General features: G+C 37.5%; 1 long non-coding RNA gene across 1 annotated transcript; it reads right to left on the bottom strand.

Annotated features, from left to right (window-relative positions):
- Nucleotides 1-3837: 3837 nt before the first annotated feature.
- On the bottom strand, nt 3838-12763 carry LOC106003003. The gene is made up of 3 exons (XR_001175969.1): nt 12578-12763; nt 9008-9062; nt 3838-4577 (listed from the first exon to the last, which is right to left on the bottom strand). It is a non-coding gene; the product is annotated as an uncharacterized LOC106003003 (long non-coding RNA).
- Nucleotides 12764-21345: the final 8582 nt, after the last annotated feature.

The raw sequence follows: 21345 nt of genomic DNA, 5'->3' as shown, positions 1-21345 counted from the left end.
AATCTAGGCTAGACAACAAGACTCCCAGTTCAAAAATAAATGAGAGAGAGAGAGAAAGAGAGAGAATGTACAATTCCTGCTGTCCAGAAGTTTCTGTATAGTAGAAAGAGAACATTTAACATACTACACTGTAATGATGTATGTACCTTCTGCCAAAGATGTTCAGGGAAGGAGCACAGACAGCCTGTAGATTCAGAATAACTTTTCAGAGGAGAAGCACCAGAGCTGAGCCTTAAAAGGAAGGATAATTGTCTAGGCAGAGACCAAGTGAAGACAATTTCAGAAGTACAGGTAAGCCTGAAACATGAAGTGCACTGGGGTGGGGGCAGGAAGCTGTAGAGCAGGCAGGAATCACATTGCAAAGAGCCCTATTTTTAAAACTATCCCAAAACCTCTGCTTAAAACAGGAGCCATTAACTCTTGCTCATGAATCTAGGATCGACTGGAAAGCTCTTCTGGTCTGAACTGGATCATTTAATGCATCTGAAGTCCTACTGTGTGCTAGGGAAACCTTTCTGCCCCTCTTGACTGAGCTTCCTCCATGTTCCAGGGCTGTCTGGCTGTCAGTGGATTTAGGCTGGCCTTGGATCTTCTCCACATGCCTCTTGCACATCTGCAGAAGGTTAGCCTGGCATGTTCCCACCACAAGGAAGAAAGGAAAAAGAAAACACATCCATAAACATAGAGAAGTACAGAGGAAATATGTGTGCTTTCCAAGCCTCTGCTTCTATCCACACATCAAAACAAGTTATCCAAATGAGGCCAGAGTCAGAGTAGAAGGGAACCACAAAGGTACAGGGCAAAGGCTGTAGTAACAGGGACGGACTAGTCATACAATCAACCCACATAGTGCCTATAAAGGAGTTTTCATTTTTGTACTACTACACACATTGTCATTCTTATTGATAAACTCTTGAGCACAGGAACTGTGTTTTTCTCTTCCTCCATCTCTCATAGTAGTCAGCAATATTCACAAAGTAGACACCAATAAATTTTGATAGACTATACCTGAATCTCTATTGCATATACACTTCAGCTCTGATTTTTCAATACATGCATTATTTCCAATTAGTTTTTATAACTCCCAATTATTATCTAAACATCTCTCCTTTCAGCTCAGCAGTTGCAGAGATTCATAAACAATCAGACCTCCATCATTTTGCAAATTTCAAACTGGCCCTCACTCTTTACAAGAAAGGAATTCCCTCTCAGCTGTTGGCAAACAGGTCTCTCTTCCCTAGCCCTCCTCTGTAGCCTTCTGATTCTTGAGCAGAAGCAAACAGAAATGCCTTCAGGGTTTCAGGGGAAATGCTTGGTTTGAGGCTTCCCAAAAGTCATGACAGCCCCTGGACACCAAGTTAGTTAAGTCAAACCAGTACACTTTGTCATTATGCACTGAAAAACAAGCCACCTAAATCCCCTCTGGGCATGTTCTGCCTGCTGAGTCCCCATTCCTCTTCCCATAATCCCACCCAGCTAATAATGATACCCGGAGAAGTAGCCTTTCTCTGGGCACCAAGTAGCAAATGTCTTAAAGTTGTCTTTGACGGTTTTCTTCCTTTCACACTCCACGTTCAGTCCAGAAGCAAATCATATCAATTTTATCTCAAAATATGTACAGAATTTGACTATTTCTTCATCAGTGCCACCACCACCACCCTGCTCTAGATCATGATGATTTCTAACTTGGATTACAAGAATAGCCTCCTACATACTCTCTCTCCCACACTGTCCCTTGCACGTTAACTAAATACAAGCTTTATCCTTTAACTCTTCTGCTCAAGACTCCCCAGAGGATGCTTCTTGCTCAGAATAGAAGCCAAATTCTTACAGTGGTTATGAGGAACCACATGATTTTCCTCCACCCCTTTAGTATTACCTACTAAAGCCTCCTTGGCTTACTTCAGTGCAGCCACAATGGCCTTCTTGTTGTTCTTAAACATGCCCATCCAAATATCCCCTTGGGTCTGTGCCTTTGATATTCTTCAATCTGGAATTCGACTGACACAGAGACACACATGGCCCACCATTTCTCTGCTTAAAGGTTGTTTTATCAAAAGTCCTTCATTAGCTGGGTGCCAGTGGCTCACATCAGGAGGTTGAGATAGAAGGATCTCAGTTTAAAGTTAGACCAGGTATGAAATTTCATTGAGACTTTTGTCTCTAGCCATCAAAAATCTGAGAGTGGAGGTGTGGCTCAAGTGATAAGAGCATCAGCCTTGAACAAAAAATCTAAGGGACAGTGCCCAGGTCCAGAGTTCAAGTCCCCGAACTGACACACACACACACACACACACACACACACACACACACACACACAAAGTCTTTTATTATGTATCCATGATGAATTAGCATTTCCCTCCTCACTCCACTCACCCTCTAGTCCCTTCCTCTCTGTTATCTTTATTATGTCTTTCTTATTTATTTGCTCTTGTTTATCTTTTGCCTTCTCACTAAAATATGAGTGGTGACCAAGCAATGACCTATCTTATTCACTGTTTTATCCCCAGAGACTAGAATCTATGTTAGGTATGATAGACCTTGGATAAATATTGAATCAAATTGCTATGCTCTATTCACATTGCACATAAACATTGGGCACAGGCTTACTAAATAAATTGCTAGATTTTATTCTTCTTGTCTCTCATTAGCCCATTCTTCAAACCTACTCAGGATTTGCATTTATTTGCCTATGACACTAAGATACTGGAGAAAAATGAATTCCATGTGTTTAATAAAGCATAATTTATTTGAAGATATAGTATAGCATATCTTTGACAAGTGTGTGGATTCTGAAAACAGAAGAAGATTTGATCAGGCTCAGTTAAAGGGGAAGTGAACTCAAATGAGCCATTACGGGGATTCCAATCACTCCGTTAAAGATCCCATAGCTTGATTCTGGTTTTGCAGCTGAGGAAATTGGTCCACCCAAAATCATGCACTGGCTTAATGGCTGAACTCAGATTATTTCCACAGTACCCCTAGTTCATGATTCTTTCTTTTGCTCTATAATTACTTCCATGATTCCATGGTGTTTTAAAAGAATTAATTTCAGACATTTTCTTTAAGGAAAAGAGAAAGTAAGTTCTCAGACAAATTTCTACTTAGTGTGTGTGTGAGCATAACGGATGTGCCTAATCTCCCTGGATGCACGTGTGGAATTCTGAGCATGGAGTGATAATGCCACCAGCTTCTCTATATGCAAAGAAGCACTTGCTAACCTGATCCCCTAATACCAAAGAAGTGCCAGGTTTTACCAATATATACTGAATGCTATTTGTACATGTCCAGACTAAATCATCAAACTGAGTATCCACTGAAATTCTTGGACATTACCCAGGCTTTACCAAGCTATCTCATGTCTAAATGTCACCCAAAGCAGTCAACTCTGAAGGTCACTAGCTGGAACCTAGCATGGGGACCCTCACAGGGAGTTAATCACCTCTCAAATGTCCGTAGAGCCATCAATTGAGCAAGCACCATCAGATGTATTTCTGTGGTTTATTGTGGTTTACTTTTCAGATGTAAGTCAAAATGGTTTTCAAATAGTATGCTATACAGCATAGCACCCCATTCACTTTACAAAATAAAATTTTTACAAGATAAAATTTATTTTTGCAGCAACTGAGTATAAATACTGCTAGAATTAAGTCTATCAAGATTTAAAAGGTAGCATCATGACAAACCAGCAGCAAAGAACAATTGTGTGCTTTCTAAATCATGTAAACACTATTCCATGGACATATAAAGCATTAAGGGAGCAGCCATAAACTAGAGTACCCTCAAACACACACAGGGTACTGACAAGCACATACTAGAGTACCCTCAAACACACACAGGGTACTGACAAGCACATGGACACTAGTAGACATTGCCTTATCATACAAGAGATGGTGGTATCACCTTGACTCCTTTAAGCCCTTTATTTGAATTACCAATAAGTATAGACTTGAAAGTGTGCCACAAACACAGCCTCTAACAGGAAGCTAGAAACTTCCTCATGGAGGACCTGTGAACAGTGAGAGATTTATTCTGATTTCAGGCATCTGAGAATATACCTTCACATGAAATATGGAGTAAGGGGAAGGCTTTATTTAAGGATGGACTCTGCATCCCAGAGGCAATTTTCAGAAGTGAGTAGGCAAGGAAAAGTAAGCCAACCCTAAATCTGATGTCACTATCAGAGGATATTATATAATCTCGGACGCATTCTTTGCTCTAGCTATGCTTTAAAGAGAAACTATCCCTTAGAGTGTCAAAAAAAAAAAAACAGGCATCATAGTATCTCAAATGCAAATGTTTCTCTGCCTTTTAGCTCTCAACAATTTTATTGGCAATGACTGCTTTGTGTTGTTGGGGTTTTTTTTTTCACATTTTGTTCTTGTTGTTCTATGAAGGTTTCTGTCTGAACCAGAGGATGATGACAAAATCCTTGTCAGAGGTCATTGGAGAAGTTTTTGCTTCAATAGATTTTAAAAGAGAATTAAGTATAAGAGCTTCCCATCCTTGTCAATCATCTTCATCCAAACTAACAGCCTTTGCCAGGATCAGAGGTTGTAGGGAGGGAAAAAAGAGAGCTGGAAGAAAGTAATGACATGAATTGTTTCTTGCAGCTGCTGTTTCTCAGTAACAACTGTTCAAGCAAAACAAACGATCACTTCAGAAAACCAGTGACAGAGAGAAGCCAACAGAAAGAGATAATTCTATTCCTAATTTAGAGATCAGATAGTTTGAAAATGCTTGAACCTAGCTGGTATCCTAATTTTGTTTCATTTAACCTAGTTACATTAAATGTAACCTAGTTATAGTTAACCTAATAATCGAATAATGCAACATAAATATGACAAACATGCATAGTATTATATAATGTCTATATTATATAATATTATCCCCAGTATCTACTATACACCTGGTTTCTAATTTCTGGGTTGGTTTGTTTATTTGCTTACAGTGTTGGAGATCAAGATAAAATATGTTTTAACTAAGGGAGGCAGTATAGCTAAAAGCTTGGACCTGGCATCTCACAAAGATGCAGCCCCAACTTTGTCTCTTATATGACCTTGACCAAGTTTCCTTGCCTCCTTTAAGGCTCAATTTACTCAACTGCTAAGTAGAAGTTGACTTTTGTCTTCGGTATGGTCACTGTAAGGAGGAAGAGAGACAATGTGGGAAGTATAAGCACCATATCACGCCCTTAGACAGTTCCTAGTAAATGTTTGCACTTGTAGTCAGTAAGTGTATGAGTAAACAGTCTTTCCTCCAGGCTTCTCATTTCCTAAGAACAAGGAGGGAAGCATTTGAAAGCAGTTGCAGTGAGTTTGTCATGCCGGATTGCTGAAGGAGATGACTGTAACTTGCTAGGCTCAGTTTGCTGTTGCAAGGAAGGCGTGCTGCAAAGCTGTGCTCCTTGGAAGGGATCCTCCCCCTCCCTTCTCCCAGCATGCTTGAGGACTTCAGTTCGTGGGTGATGGAGCCTGTCCACAAGGGTGGTGACTGTTACATGGAATGTTCAGGTTGTTCCACTGCGGGAAGTAAGAAGTAGAAAACATTTATAGCCGCCCAGGGCAAAAGTCCACCATGGTAACAAGGGACAGACACGGGGATGTGCGGCTTTAAATTTTTTAATCTCCTTTTTTTTAATAGACAAAAATTATGAAGTGTCCTTAGCTTTAGATCTTAGCCATTTCCCCAACAATGTTTACTTGACCGACTAGAACTTCGTTAACACATCAAGAACGACTGAATTTCGTGTAACCAAAATAAGACAAGGGAATATTATTTAGGTCCATGTGAATGATGAAAATCCAGGAGGAATTTTACAATTACAGGTTTCCTATGACAAAAGAACCAAAATGGCCCTGTGGTCCCTAAACTGATTTTATGTGAGTTCTGACCTCGGAAGTGGGTGGCATCTTAACTTACAGGGCCTGATGGACTATCCCAATTTTCCACCAGGCATAAGACATCTGGTCACATGCACAATCTAACTGCCGTATCTAATGACATGCTGTTAAAAACTGTTTTAAAAATGCTTCCTGAAAGAACACAGAATGCATAAACATGAAGGTATTTGCCAGTGTCAGAAGTTGCAGAAGTGCTGAATGACACTGAGCTGAGCTGGCTTCCAGCCAAGTGAAGCACTTCATCCCCACAGAAAGTATAGTGCTGTCCTTGTGTTGTAATATGGCATTTTAAAATGAAGCATTGTGTTTCTGCTGAGTCTTGAACAAAAATAAATAAATAAATAAATAAATAAATAAATAAATGAGAATCTGGCTTCCTTAGAGGAAAGGGGAGAAATGTACTTTTGCTTTCAGGGTAGAGGATGTTTGCCTGGTCCCTCAAACTACACATTTGGCTCATCTTTTTAAACATTCTGCCTTTCACATACGGAGTCTCAATGAAAGCTGCTGACCAATTGGAGATTTGGGGTGGAGGAAGAAAAAGCAACAAAAATTATTCTGAACAAAATAGATTCGTGTCTGAAATACCATAGTGAAATCCCTTGGTATAATTAGTACATACTCAAAAAAAAAAAAAAAAGAATGACAGGGAAGTAAAATCAGCTCTGTTGGGGGTGTGGGAACCAGCGGGAATAGGGAGAATTAATGAAGAGGGTGATGAAGATGACTATGGTCTAAGCAATTTATTTGCATGTGTGAAAACAGAATAATAAAACCTGTTGAAATTGTTTTAGGAAATGTGGTAAGAAAACATGATAAATGGGGTTTGATTGGGATACATATGTATGGAAATGTCACAATGACTCCCCCCTTTATATACGAAAATAGGCAGGGGCGGGGAGTGTAGTCATGGAGATGGGAGGGCAGGGATGGTAAGGGAAAAACAAAGGAAACAAAAGGAAAAACAATGCTTGATAAGAAATGTACTCATTACCTTGCTCATGTAATTGTAACCGCTCTGTACTGTATTTTCCCAATAAAAAAACTTATTATCAATAAAAATAAAATAATAAAATAATTTTTTAAAATTCTGCCTTTCAACCCTTTGACCCAAATTTGAAAGTGTTTATTATGTGCAACATCTTTTGCTCTACATGTTTGCAGAAGGGTACTGGCTATGACTAAGAGGCTTGATGTACAAGAAATGTGGGTGGAAGGAAGTGAGCATCGAAAATAGGCTTCCCATGTGTCCCTGCCTTTCCCTGAGTTGTCTCCAGCCGTGAATGCAGAAACCTTCTCCAAACTTAGTGATCAAACCCACAAGATATCTCCACATTTTTAGGACTCTTATTTTAATGTGGAAAATAAGCTCAGGCACATATGCTGTAGTGCAGAAAGGCAAGTCTAGTTGAAAGGGTTTAAGAAGGTTGTCATTATGAAAGGTTGATTGCTAGTTGGAAAAGAACAAAGGTTACTAGAGTTCAACTTCCACATTTTTATTTTTTGTTTTCTATTTCCTGGAGTTGTATAATGTGGTGCGTTAGGCTACAGACTGAAGTCATATTTTACCCTAATAAAATGTTCTTATGGTTCCTATAGCTCAATCCCATTCTTCCTCTAGTTCAATACTACAAGCACCTCTCTGTTTTGTTTTGTTATTATTAGTATTAACTAGTTGTAAAAAGGGATTATAATTCTATTAACTTCTTTCTGTTTTGAAAACATAAAAACCTAATTTTTATCAATTGATCTATGTTCTAAATTGATTTTGTTGAAATCTTAGCCACTAATCCCTATTAACTTTCAGCTTCTTATTGGCTTTAATTTGAAAGTTATTATGCCCACAAAACAGGAAGGCTGTTTAATTTGAAAGTTATTATGCCCACAAGCCAACCATGTACACACACATTAAAACGAGTATCTAATAACTATAATGATAAATATAATGAATATCTAATAAAATCAATTATCTTCACTTTACAACAGAATTAGGACATAGTAGAGTTCATCAATTTTCCAGGTTCATAGGTCTAATAAATGGAAGAGCAAGGAGTTAAATCAAGCTGCCTTAACACCCATTACATAATGCTACCTTCCAAATTTTTAATCTGTTTTTATTTGTCCTGGGCAAATATTATGCTCCTATTTAAAAAGCTAAGGAAAAAAAGGAAAGTGGCAGCTGCTGAAGGGAGAGAAGCAAATGGAAAATCGTGTAGTTCTTTCTTCATCTACAAAGTTCAGTGAGGGACAAACACAACCATGGTCCTTTGGGTTGTTGTGCAGTTGTTATCTTCAGAGAGCTAACACTTTAATTTAAAAGACACCAGAGAACACAAGTCAAAAATCAAGTAATTACTACAATTAAGGCATGGTGGATCTGAAAGTAACAGAAGATTTTCCAGCTTGTTGACAAACACCTGAAAAGATGTGTTTCGCTTACTAATCATTTGTATCACTTCTGTTTTAATCTGTTCATTAAGAACATTTGACAGGTTTACCAGAATTTACATACTGCATACTAATTTTGAGTAGACTTTGAAGTCAATGGACTGAAAAGTCTATTTTATATTGTTCAATGTTGTCAGAAACAATTGAAAGTAGTAAAAAAAATTTTTTTTAACATTTTTGAAAAGCAAACCAATAATATGGGTCAGCCTTCCACATTTTATCTACTTTATTAATAAATAGGCTCATGAGGTAAAGGTATATGTACAAGAATATTAACTTACTCCTTGATGAATAATAAATTGGAAAAATCCAATGGCCATCAGTTGGGAATTATATTCTGGTAATATATACAATGAGTTGCTCTGCTGTTATTATTTAGAATTTAATACTTGTTAAAAGAAAGAAAGCCTGCCTGGTAAATTACCAAGTAAAAACCAAAAGTACAAAAGAACATGATACTGTTTACATTAAAATTTACATATACCCACTATATGTGTATATTAGTGTGTATACTCACACATACATATATGTACATATACAAATGTACCTTTGTATATACGTACATATATCTGCATAGTCTATACATCCATATACACAAATGCATGCATAGAGTAGATAAAACAAGATACCTTAGCAATATCAGGAAGGATGCTTACCGAAATGCTAATATTGATTAGGAAATCAATCATTGCTTGACTTTTCTGCATTCATCTATTATTTTTGTAATCAGAAAAGAACAAAAAAATTTCAGGTAGAAGAAGGGAATGTAACTTCTGTTAGACTTACATATTATAAAGTGGCATTTTCCAGAAAGAACATCTCAAAATTATATCTAGTATAGTAGCAACTCACCTTGAAGCAAGTGTTTTCTTCATCAGATAATAGACAAACTTGATGAGTTTGTCATTGTCAGAAAAATTGCATCAAAATTTGCAGACATAAATTTAGACTTAGCTATTTTGTTCTCAGTGCGGACAGTCAAAAAAGAGTCCAAATTGCCGTGTCACGCATCATCCATGTTTTAGTGGAGGAAATACAAGTCTATGGTTTTTTTGTTTGTTTGCCTTGTGTGTGTGTGTGTGTGTGTGTGTGTGTATGCTGCTCCTGAGACTTGAACTCAGGGACTGGGCGCTATCCCTGAGCTTTTGTACTCAGGGAATTCTACCTTTGAGCCACAGCGCCACTTCCATCCTTTTCTGCATAGTTTATTGGTGATGAGAGTCTCAGGGACTTTCCTGCCCAGGCTAGCTTTGAACCTCCATCCTCATATCTCAGCCTCCTGAGTAGCTAGGATTACAGGCATGAGCCACTGGCACCCTGTAGGTCTATGATTTTCACTTAGCTCCACTCTAGAGGTGACAAAGAAGGCCTTCACTAACATTGAAGGTGTTTCTAAGGTGATTCTACTGATTGGTAATATATAGTTATATAACCAAGTATTTACATGGCTGGAAGACATATACTGTATTTTTCTTCTCTTATTTTCTTTACCTGTACTGCTGTGTTTACAAACTATATGACAAAACTGTCCAAAATCCATTTCCAGTTTTTATATATTGTAATTTGAATCTCTAAATTCACTTTAACTAAGCATTTAGGCGCTACAAATTCACTTAATCAATAAAGATATAGCAGTGGGCCCTGGTGGCTCACACCTGTAATCTTAGTTACTCAGGAGGCTGAGATGTAAGGATTGCAGTTCAAAGCCAGCGCCAGCCTTGGCAGGAAAGTCTGTGAGACTCCTATCTCCAATTAATCTCCAAAACACCAGAAGTGGAGCTGTGGTAGAGCGCTAGCCTTGAATTAAAAACAAACTCAGGAACAGTGCTTGGGCCCTGAGTTCAAGACTGACAACCAACCAAAAGAAAAAGAAAAGCATCATTTCCATTGGGTTGCTAACTAATTTGGGCTTGAGTTTCCTCATGTGTAAAATTAGGACTTAGGTTTCTTCTCTGGCTAACATTCTAAGATTCTATTATTTATAGTTCTAGGAAATGTGTTCTTGGGATTTAAAAGTTGCACTATTCTCAACAGATAGATTTTAGAATCAAATGCATTTGCAATTATGGGAGTGAACTGGTATGTCAAGAGTGTGTGTTCTTGTTGCATTTCTGCCATAACTAAATGAAAGCAATTACCAGTTTTTAAAATATGATTAAGTGGATTTGATCAACAAACTCATACCAAGTAAAGAGATGTAATGAAAACATACTACTCAGTAAAAAGAAGTAGAAAAATATCAAATGGAGAGGAAGGAAAAAGAACTTAAAACTTTGTAAAGAATTAAGCCAAAGGAAAACCAACCTTTATAAGCAAAATAACAAAATGACACAGAGATCTCTGCAGTTCATACTTTGTACAAATTTTTCTGAATTCTCTGTGACCTTCCTCTTGGTCCATTTGAACTTTGTCATCTTCAAACAAATGATACACCATCTGCCAGATTCCAAACCATGATCTTCCTCATATACATTTCTGAGGTTAAAAACCAAATCATTTTCTATAAAAGCATATAATTTACAAAGTTACTCGGGGCCAAAATGAAAGAAGTTCTCAAACTCTCAAATACTTTTAGTTCACCCTTTCATGAATGTTACATGTTTGAATATTTTGGGCCTGAAATTTATAGAAATCGCTCGAATAGTAAATTCCAACTTTTAATGCCAATTTCAGTGTATTAAAAAAAAAAGAACTACTTAGTTGAGCAATCTGAAAAATAAGTGGAGAAGTAGATTGTCGCATAAAAGAGCACTAGACCAGATCCCTGGACTTGCCACTTGCCGAGAGCATGAACAATTCATTCAGCCTCTGAACCTCACTTTTTTCTGTCTTAAAAACCTCTTTTCAGAATTATATTGGGCACTTTAGAGTTTGTTGAAACCCTGATCCTGTTACTGACCACAATGGAGCAATTTTCTTATACATTCTGTCTTTTCATCTATAAAAATGGAACAAGAATATCCCCATACTTTGTGAAATTATGTAACACGGCTACCAGAGAAGAGGTGCTTCATAAATGTTACCTCCCTTCCTCCCTGCCCTCTCCTGCATTCCTATCTTATTCCTTTACAAATATAATTAAGTGCTTTATACTATCTTTTAAATATAATGGTTTTAATTCACATTTTTAAACTTACAATCAGGTATAATATTTATATACAATGAAGGAGGTAAAGTCCACAAATAACACATTTTATATGTATATACCACCAACTTAACACCTCTCAAAGTCAGATATAGTACATCCAAAATACCAAATGTAAAGGAAGGAAAAGAGTTTTTAAAGGAATGAAATACAGAAAAAAGTACTTTCACACCCTAGAATATTCCCACTTGTCACCTCCAGTCAACAGCTTTCCAGAGATAATTATTATTATGATTTATACCATTATCACTGAATTATTTCTAAATGATATCTCTCCAAAATGGTCAGAATATCCACACAAGGAATAGAAAAGCAACAGTTCAAAAAAGGAATGGGAGCTGAATATTGTTATCATTGGAAAAGTATCAAGGTATATTGTATATCAATGATGTAATTGAAAATTAATGACAGAAATGATCATGACAAGAAGGATGGGAGGTGAAAAGAAGGAAAAGAGAGCCAGGAGCAAGTGACTCAGTCCTATAAACTTTGCTTAGCAGGAGATAAGATGGAGACAATTGTGGCTCTAGGTCAGCCCAGGCAGAAAACGTCTACAAGACTCAAGACTTCAGAATCAAAGGGAGAAGCTGGGTGTGGTGGCAAACACCTGTCATCCCAGTTACACTGGGAAGCCAAATTTAAGAATAACTTAGTTCAGGCAAGTGCCTAGGCTAAAAGAGAGACCCTATCTCAAAATACCAGAGTGAGGTATGGAGAGGAACATGACTCAACAGTAGTTGCCAGCTGAATAAGTGCAAAATCCTGAGTTCAAACCCCAGAATGAGAAAGAAAGAAAGAAAGAAAGAAAGAAAGAAAGAAAGAAAGAAAGAAAGAAAGAAAGAAAGAAAGAAAGAAAGAAAGAAAGAAAGAAAAAAGGAAGGAAGGAAGGAAGGGAAGGAAGGAAGGAAGGAAGGAAAAAGAAGGGAAGGAGGGAGGGAGGGAAGGAAGGAAGGAAGGAAAGAAAAAAGAGAGAGAAAGAAAGAGAGAAAGAGAGGAAGAGAGAGAGAGAAAGAGAGAGGGTGAGGGAGGGAGGAAGAAGTAACATGAAAGATAATTTTCTTTATTCGTTTTTAAACCTTACCAAGTTTGTCCTTGTTTTGTAGCAGAAGGAACAAGCTAAAGTTGGACATCAGCACCTAAATTGGAAACATAGCATGAAGCGGTGATAGGTACAGATGTACAGAAGCCAATTCTCTCCTCTCCCTCTGATTAGGACTTGGACACCATATCCTGAGTTGAAACTCCTCATAATCTTTGCAGGTCCTCATCTCCCTACTCACAGCCTAAGGGCCAAAATGGAAGGGAGAGAAGACAGAGAGAGCACTGTTGGTTCAAGTGGGTTCAAACGGTTGCAGCCCTGCTTCATACTTGCAATATGGATGCCAGAGCTGGCTGGTGTTTATCAGTCTTCCTAAAAGTAATAAACAGATATAGTTTCTCCCGAAATGGAGTGAACAAATGCAGCCTCAAAGAGGCACGTAACTGTTTTTAACCTGCTGATTGGCCAGAAATCACTATAATGGAACAAAGCTTTGTCTGAACTTACCTAATTTGCATCTAAACTTAGGGAAAAACTAAAATTTTCAAACAGTAAGTAATAGGCTTCTCTTCAAAACAACACAAAAACTAATAGTTGGATACCACCTTCACTGTTCCTTTGTAGGTAAATAAATCTAGTTGATGCACTCCACTATAATTAATGCTTTTCTTTCTCAATTGCCAGTATGAGCCTTGAGAACCTCATTGGTAACAATTCTCACAGCCTAAACCCTTACCCCGTACAACATAAACTTCTTTCCTCTTGCCCTGTTATTTGTGGAGATGAGAAACAACCAGAGTCTTGTAGTGATTCTTCACATGAGTTGGAACTTTTTTCCCCTCTAAGCTAAATAACCCTACAGCTTTTTTGGCCTTTCCTCATACCCCTTATTTTCCAGCCTTAATTACATTTTTGCTGTTCCCTGGAGCTCTGCCAGTTCCCCACATCCTCCTTAAAGGGGAGATGCAAAGTAGCCAAGGTTGGGGTCAGACCAGGGCTGGGAAAAGCTAACAGGCCACTTCCTGCCCTTTGCCTTTCAGACATCCACTATCGCCTGGTTTTATAAATAAATAACACACTTGTTTAATTCTATCAGAGCTGCCATATTGGGCTGAGAGTCTCTTACCCTTGCATCATAGCATTTTTAAATTACCCATTCTTTATTATTATTATTATCTTTAAGTAGTTGTACAAAGGGGTTTCAATTCAACACATCAATTTTTTAGTGCAATGCATATTCCATCACTCATAGCATTTTATTTTATCCTATTAATTTTCTAGTTGTTTGTTTTAGTTTTTGGAAACAGAGGCATGGTACATCCCCCATGCTAGCCCGAAACCCATTATCCTTCTGTCTCAGCCTCCTGAAGGCTGAGATTACAGGCATGCATTACCACACTCAGATCATCCTATGAACATTTTGCTTACACCCCTTTGATTTTTTATATTTAATTCATAAGACCTTACCCAATGAGCTTTCCTTTCTCCATTTTCTCACAAAATTTGTCACAACATGAGAAAGTGCCTTTCAAGAAGTCAGGCCATCATTCAAGATTTACTGAATCTTTCCTTGTGTCCCCCAGGTGAACTACCAACACTCAGGCAATGACCACTCCTAAGAGACTATGCCAGGAAAATGGGAATTAATTTATTCATTATTTCTTTACTATAAATGAAGATATTGTTAATCCCAATTTATTGAAGAAACTGAGGAGGTTAACTAGATAAAAAGTATTTGTTAGGGCCACAGAACAGTCCAGTGTTGTATTCACATACGGGTCTCTCCTCAGAACTCACTGTGCTATACTGCTCCAAAACCAATGTCCACTGGCAGAAAGTAAACATGCTTCATTCCATAAGTAAATGCCTGGTTTTCCCTCTAATCAATCACAATCAAGTGTGTCTGACAGACTTAAGGAAAGCAAAAGAAGAAAAGAAGAAACAAGGTAATGAAGAGAAAAATTAAAATCCTTCAAGGTGACCTTTCGGGTAACACTCTATAAGGTTTTCAAGAGCTCCATTTGTCTTGATCATAAAAGGAATGTACACAGAAACAAACTGATTTTATAGTTTGCCTCTTTTCCGAGACACAAAAATACCACCTGAAGACATGAGTCATATCACTAGAGAAGCATATTTGTGGCATATTTGTTTAATCAGTTGTTTCAACTAATAACTTGCCTCCAAATTATTTGGAGGAGATATATATTACTTATGACATTAAATCTGTTACTGCACTATTAACAAATTAATTTTATAAAAATAGAGTAGAAATGTGGGGGGAGGGCTGGAGCCATATGTCATGTGATAGAGTGCTTGCCTAGCAAATCAAAATCCTGGGTTCAATCCCTAACACCAACAGCACAAGAAGGAAGGGAAGAGAAGGGAAACAAGAAAAGGGAAGGGAAAGAAAGAAGAAATTATTTTCATTATAGAAAAATGTTTGCATACTATACTACATGGCTTTACGACTTTTTAAAAAATATTTTTAACGTGTTTATTCCAAGTAATTTTATTATTTACGAAGGAAAAAGCTTCAGTTGCATGGATTAACTATAAGGAAAATACAGTAACGTAACATAAAGTAAAATTTAATAAGAAATGCAAATTCAGGGAAGGTTGGCTTTTAAAAATTGATTTTCTGAAATCAATTTTTAAAAACTCCTACACAGAAATAGAATTTTTAGTTCTAGATCAATATCAGTTCTACAAACCCAATGTTATTAAGAAGAGTGACCCAAATGTTAAACTGTTCCTCAAGGATTTGACGAACTTTCTCTCCTTTTAAAATAAAAAATGTCCTACTTATAATACCAATTCTGACTAAAGCTAGACCTAGACTAAATCAAATGAGAATTACTTAAACATTTTTAAGTTTAGTTCCATGAGATTTTTATACCTTAACCTAACAGGTCTTAGTAATATTTTTATAGAAAAAAATGACAACTAGAGACCTTTATTGTATAGCCACTCTGATACAGATGTTTTATCTGGTGAAATAAAGATACTTGTTTAACTTTCTAAATAAACGAAATGGTTTCAGTATTTCTCAATAGTTCTTCTAGGACTGCTTGCTTGCAAAAATAAATCCATTTCAATCACTGCCTGGCCAAAGCTTGAACTTAAAAATAGAATCAACAGTTAATCAATAGGTAAACCTGCTGATGCAGTACAGAAAAACTAGGCCTGATTAGAGGTCATCCTGCTAAAACAGTAAACAACTTATTCTTGATAGAATTCAGCATAGAACATGCACCCTAGCAATTAAACCACATCATATAAACTTAGTTATATTCAGGTCCTCAATAAATGCTTGTTGAAATTGGGGCTGAAACAAATACGTGTATTAACTATTCTATCATGTGACATGGAGAAATAATCTTATAGTTCAGGTTTAAAATTAAGGCAGTCTTTGTTTTTCAACAACAGAATTCCTTTAACACTGCAGTTTTGTTTTATTTTTTAGGCAGTCTGCAAATACGTAAACATATACCGCTATAGCCTTGGCCAAAATACATGTTTCCTGGGGCTGGGCAGGTGGCTCAGTGGTAGAGCACTTGCCTTGCATGCTTGAGGCCTGGGTTCAATTCCTCAGCACCACATAAGCAAAAAGAAAAAAGCAGAAGTGGCTCTGTGGCTCAAGTGGTAGAGCTGAAGAGCTGAGGGACAGCGCCCAGGGCCCAGAGTTCAGGCCCCACAACTGGACCCCAAAAAAGAAAAAAATTAATAAATGTTTCCTGAACTAACCCTATCTGTAAACAGTAAGGTTTCATACTTAGAAATATATATAAATTGTTTTGTGGAATGACCTTCATTTAAATATGACCTAATTAGGCTACCTTTTAGGTGACTCTGCATCAGACTTAATTTGTAACTGCAAATGTTAAAAAGAAATTTAAATGGCAAACATCTATTCTTGGTCTTGTCCTCACAAAGTCTTGGTCTGGATTATCTACAGGCTCCAATGTTTGAGTATTTTACACAGTAGCTTTGAAAAAAAAGATATAGTCATTTTGTATACACAATAATTTTTGAATCTAGCCATGACTCAAGCATGCCAATAAAACATCAAGGGATTTAGCATCATGTCAGTTCCAAACCTCCCATTTTGTAAATAGATTCCTAAAATCACTGAACCAAGGTGAACAAAGCCAGGTGAGAACCATCATTAGTGCCTAATGGAAAGAAACAGGTAGGAAACACCTGAATTTCCTTACTTGTCTAAAATGGGTGAGCAGTCATAGATGATTTTTTTATAACATTTATTCATCTTTATCCACTCTTTGATCACAAGACTCCCTTGAAATAGATGTAAGCACTGGCCAGTGTTTTGAGTTCCTTGAAGTCAGTATCTGGTGAGGATACCATTTGATGGGAAAAAAATCTATGTACTTATAGACAAAGAAAGATGAGATTCAAATGACCAGACACCAGGCCATACTAAAGCTACCAGCACAACCATGTTCATTGCAGTATTATTTACCATAGCTAAGATATGGAACCAACCCAGATGTCCCTCAGTAGATGAATGGATCAAGAAAATGTGGCATATATATATACAATGGAATTCTATGTTTCCATCAAAAAGAATGACATCGCCCCATTCATAAGGAAATGGAAAGAATTGGAAAAGATCATATCAAGTGAAAGCCAGACCCAAAGAAACAGACTCCATGGTTTCCCTCACTTGAAATAATTAGTATATATCTAGGATAGTTCTAGAAAAGGATCACAGTAGCTCAATAGCTGTGTACATATGATCATATAGGATGATGCTAAGCAAATGAACTCAAAGATATGGAAACAAGAGGTTTTTCTTTGCTGTTGTTGTTTTTAATGTACTATGTGAAGTTATTTCTTGCTTATACATTTGTCTGAATTAAGAAAGTGAAGAGGAACAGCAAAAAGGTGAGACAAAGAACAAAGAGTGAACCAAGGCAACAGCAATACTCACAAGACAATATGTTGGAAATGAACTTTACAACTTGGGAATGAGGGAAAGTGGGAGAAAAATGAGGGAGGGGGTAACAGTGTTGGACAAGAAATGTACTCACTACCTTACATATGTAACTGTAACTCCTCTGTACAGCACCTTGACAATTAAATTAAATTAAAAGAAAAGAAAGATGAGATTACACCTTTAATGATTAAAGGATTAGGAGGCTGAAGCAGGAGGATTGTGAATTCAAGGCCAGTCTTGACTACACAAGTGAGTTAAACCCAGCCTGGACTGCCTATATTAAAAAGGAAACAATGAGACAAGATGGTATCAACATCTCAGGCTGACTTCAGCCTTACCACAATGGAAGAAGAGGACTAGAAACAGACCTCAGCTACAAATTGCTGAAAAACTGCAGAGTATATTGAAGCCAAGGCCCTGAAACCAGATTACTGGTGTTTATATCCCAGTTTTGACAGCCTAGCCAGGTACAATGAGCAAATTTCTTGGTTGCTCTGAACCTTGGTCTCCTTGTCTGAGAAAGGATGATATTTACTAACATTCACACACACACCTAAATGCTACTGTAAATATCACCTAATGCATTTAAGCACTGACAAAGTAGTTAGCATATGGAAAGCATTCAGTTAATATTAGCTATCTCTCATTCAAGATTTCTAAATAGTTTAATGCTTGGATTTATTACCACTGATGTCCAACTCAAGTCTCTTCCTCCTCTGAGTCACCTAGTAGAATTCTATAGTGTTAAGCTTTCTAAAAAGTCTCTTCCACCAAGTCAGTTCCATGCTCAAAAATTTTTAATTACTCCCTATCCAAAGGAAAATGCACAAACTGCCTAGAATAATTTGAAAATTCCCTATAATTGGGCTCTAATTCACTGGGTTTTTTTTTCAACTCTACTCCAGTTGGACTGATGATCCTCTTCTTTGTACCAGTGACCTCATATGTATTTCTCTTTCTCTTTTCAAATGCACATGGTTTGATGCATAAGAAGCAGTTGGTAACTGTTTGTTAATAGTATTTTTTCCCTTTGGAGTATGGATGTTTATTTCTGTGCCAGAGGATCTTGAAGGCTGTAATCCCATCAGACAAAGATTACCCCAAAAAATCCAGCCTGACCACAGTAGATCCAGAGAAACTAAACATCCATAATAGGTAGATGAAGGCCTGTAGCTTAGATCATGATGTTTATTCTCAGGTGAGCTCAGGCATAAATACTGTGTGTTGAAGCTACCTTGAAATAATATTCCTAATGAAAAGTTTAGAGAGAAACTCTCAAGTGAGAGATATAAAAATAAGCCTCTAGAACCCTAGAGGACTATTGCTTTAAAAGCAATAGCTATATTTTTAGCTAAATATTATCCCAATTATAAGTCTTATCCATTCAACTTTTTCCCCTTCAGGGCATTCACTTGAAGAGGAATTTATTTTGATTTATTTACACAAAGCAACAAACTAATCTCTACTGCTGATCCACAAAAACTTCCGGCTCCATTCACAAAACTGACTTCAAAACTGACTGCTCTGATGGTTTGCTTCCTCTATAGGGCCACTGGGGTTTGGAGAGGATGTAGCAGAAAGCAGAGTATGGTTGAGGTTTAGAGAAGCCCCTGGTGATGTGCTGATAACCCCTGAGATTGAGCTATCCATGGAAGAAGTAGAGGATAGCCCCTCTGACAACTTCCAAGATGAACATCTTCCTTCCAAGAATGCGTCCATCACATGATGGCAATAAAAAAGGGATAGGAGGAAAAAAGTTTTACATAATATGAGGTCATGACAGAAAGTTTGAGTTCTAGCTTCCTCTTGTCTAAAGCAGATTCACAAACCAGTTTTACCCAATAAATTAGGCCCCAAAACTCAGGCCTTCAATTTTGTGCTCTCATTAGATAGCCGGCATAAATTAATACCCTTTGAGCAAAATAGGTCATAGATGTATTTTATTGGTCACCACTGTGTTTCTCTTTTCTTTTTGAATGTAAATGCCTTTACACTGAATATGTGTTCTGTCCTTGGTGACACAGTTTCTATTGTTCCCTAAGCCTGGAGGCTTAGGTTTGTAATTCTGAGTTTGTAATTCCTGTTCCTCTGTGTTGGGCGCACTGACTAGTGAGAGCACGTGCTCTCAGCTCTCAGCTGTTTCCCTTCCATTCTCTTCAAAGGTCCATCAAAAGCATAGTTAGTTCTGTCTTGATAATCCACAACATTGGCTCTGGAGAGTTGTTGTTTAGTCTGTTCCCCAGTAAGAAGGGAACTCTCATTTCACACCTATTAACCCTGCCTAGTTCAACCCTCACTTTACCCACAAGACTCAACTACAGTTAAACGCAGATGGAGATGTTCAGTACTTGTTTTCTGTTTTGGTGCTAAAACCCTAGCCTTGAATTTGCCACCCATAGCCTTTAGCTTTGGAGGGTGCTCTGCTAGAATCTCCCTGGTTCATAGCGTTCAGCAACTCTCTCCCTCTCTCTCATACCTGCCTTTTCCAGCTCCCCAAGAGAATGAAATGGCCTTTGTTGCTTTGGGTTCACCAAAACATTTCTTGTTAAAGGAAACATGTGACATTGCATTTCTTGGCCATAAGAGGAGATGAAGGACAGAGTCAGCCTTTGACATAAACAGGACTCATCCAGTAAGTAGCCAAAGAGAAATGTTGGCAACATGTAATTAGCCAGCTGGTCATCTCTATTTAAATCCACCCTCCTCTTTTTACTGCCAAGTTATGAAGAATTAAATATTCTAGCATGCCAGGCATAGTTCAAAACCAGATTTCTTAAATCTGTTTTTATGTTGCCTCCTTTCTCACTAATGTTTTATTTATAAAATAGGGGTCAAATAAGTTAATACCTCAAATAAAAGGGTGCAGAAGCTTCTGGTCATAGTCCGTTGTGGAATCCAAATAACTTTTCTTGCACAAGAAACACTGTTGAGTGTCAATTATAAAGCAAAAATGTTCAGCGCCCTTCTCACAGTCTAGCCCAGCTCCTTCAGTAGAACAAATATTTTTTTCTTTTTGACCTGGGTTGCAAAAGACATGTCTGGTTATCAAAACAGACTGGAGGCCTGCATGAAGTAACTGAAAACCATGGTGGGACTTGACAAGGCCTAGTCTTAGCATTTTTTGCTTCTGTAAATCCCAATGTCTTGTTGAGGGGAAGTCTGAGAAGTAAACAATAATTGCTGGAATTTTAATACATACATGTCATAAGACCCCCCTTTCTTTGGGGTCAGCCTTGCTGAAAATCACCTCCTCCTTGTCTTTCTCCTCAACTCCTAACAAGCTCAACTAAACTCAAATGATAGGCATGCATAAAGCAGAATGAAATTATATCATTTGTAGGGAAATAGATGGATCTGGAAACCATAATATTAAGGGACACAAGGACACATGTTTGTTCTTCTATAAAACCTAAACTATAATTTATACCAATAAATAATAATTCATCAAAGCAAGAGCATTTGAACTCAATTGTCCTTTTACCTTCTGATATTCAAGTCTGAAAAATCTCCATATTTTTGGACATTCTGGAAAAAATAGTCTATGGAAAGAGATCATAAGCATAAGGATTTTGTTGTTGCTGCTGTTGTTATTGTTGCTTTTGTGTTGCTTTGGGGTTTTTTAAATTTTTTATTGTAAAGATGCTGTATAGAGGGGTTACAGTTATATGAGTAAGATCATGAGTACATTTCTTGTCAAACATTGTTACTCCTCCTTTATTGTTCTTCCACTACTCCTTCCCTTCCCCTACCTCCCTCACTCCTCCCTGATGGTGCTGGGTCTTGAACTCAGAGTCCCATGCTTTCACTTGGCTTCTTGGCTCTAGGCTGGTGTTCTGCCATTTGAGTTACA

Source organism: Dipodomys ordii, unplaced genomic scaffold, assembly GCF_000151885.1.
Source record: "Dipodomys ordii isolate 6190 unplaced genomic scaffold, Dord_2.0 Scaffold1, whole genome shotgun sequence".
Classification (NCBI taxonomy): domain Eukaryota; kingdom Metazoa; phylum Chordata; class Mammalia; order Rodentia; family Heteromyidae; genus Dipodomys; species Dipodomys ordii.
This window is presented reverse-complemented; position numbering and strand designations above follow the sequence as displayed.